The sequence below is a fragment of the Acanthisitta chloris genome, unplaced genomic scaffold (genome assembly GCF_000695815.1).
Source record: "Acanthisitta chloris isolate BGI_N310 unplaced genomic scaffold, ASM69581v1 scaffold32693, whole genome shotgun sequence".
NCBI classification, from domain to species: domain Eukaryota; kingdom Metazoa; phylum Chordata; class Aves; order Passeriformes; family Acanthisittidae; genus Acanthisitta; species Acanthisitta chloris.
The window spans coordinates 1-1,262 of NW_008664799.1; positions in this window are offsets into that span (position 1 = coordinate 1).

Sequence of the window (1,262 nt, forward strand, 5' to 3'; positions counted from 1 at the left end):
GGCTCCCGGCCCTCGCACCTGCTCGGTAGAAAAGCCTTATTTTGAGGGGCAGGTTGATTTTGCACCCCAATGGGAGCAGAAGGGATTGGGGTGGGTGTGCTCCTGCCTGGAGTTGCTATGGGGCACCCAGTGTGCATTGGGGCTCCCTTGGAGGGGTTTTCAGGCTTTGGGGGCAGGATGGGAGAGCCAGAGGGAGGATAAGTCCCAAGAGGCTGCTAGGAGACCCTCCCCAAAGGAGGGACACTCCCCTCTCCCAAGGACATTCCCCAATACCCTCCATAGCCAAGGTGCCCCAGTGCCAGTGGGTGAGCTCAGTCTGGCACAGCCCTCCAGGGCATCAGGCTGGCTCCTGGGTGAAAATGAAGGATTTTGAGGAGAGTGTGAGGGCAAGGTCGGGGGCACAGGCAGATCCAAACAAGTCAGAGCTCTCAGCCAGAGGCTGCTGCACCCACATCCCAAAGCAGGTGATCCCCCAGACCCCAAGCATGCTTGGGGCAGGTGCAATGCCCCCATCCCTTCATGGGGTGCTGGGAGATGGAGGGGACCCTTGGCCGTGACCCCACCATGCTGTCCTGTTTTGCCTTTGCAACCCAGCAATACCTTGGGTTTCAGGGTGTCCACATGCTGCCAAGGGCCACACTGGGGGCTCACATGTAATTGCAGCTCGTGGCAGAGATGGGTCCAGCCCTTGCCAGCCCACAGGATGCAAAGCTGCCAGATGCACCTGGGGTTTATGATGCCATCCTCTCCCTAGTATATGGTGGGTTGTAGTCCCCAGTTATGCCATAGCAGGGCTTGGGGACATCAGTCAGCCTGTTGTGAGCTGGTCCACCTATGCTACAGGGTGCCAACAACTCCTGGGCTCCATGGTGGGGTTCTGGGTGTCCCCAAGGAGGGTGAGCCGACCCCCAGCTCTGCAGTGAGGATGGGGGAGCAGGGGGACCCTGTCACCTGCAGAGCAGGGATGCTCTGAGCAGTGGTAGCACTGGGAGAGGGATGGTACTGGGACTGAGCTGCACTGCAGACCCCATCATCACAGCACCAATTCGCAGCAGAGGGTTGTGCCAATGGCCTCGCCCTGCTGCTGTCCCTGTCCCCACACTGTCCCAGCCTCCAGGATGAGCAGCATTGGGGAGTGGAGTCAGCTGTTGATCAACATGGCTGAAACAAGAGCAGCCAAATGGCTTTGGCTCATCAGATCCTGAACTGGTTTACCTACCAGACAGACGGACAGACGCTGGGGCTGGCACAAGGGAGACAGC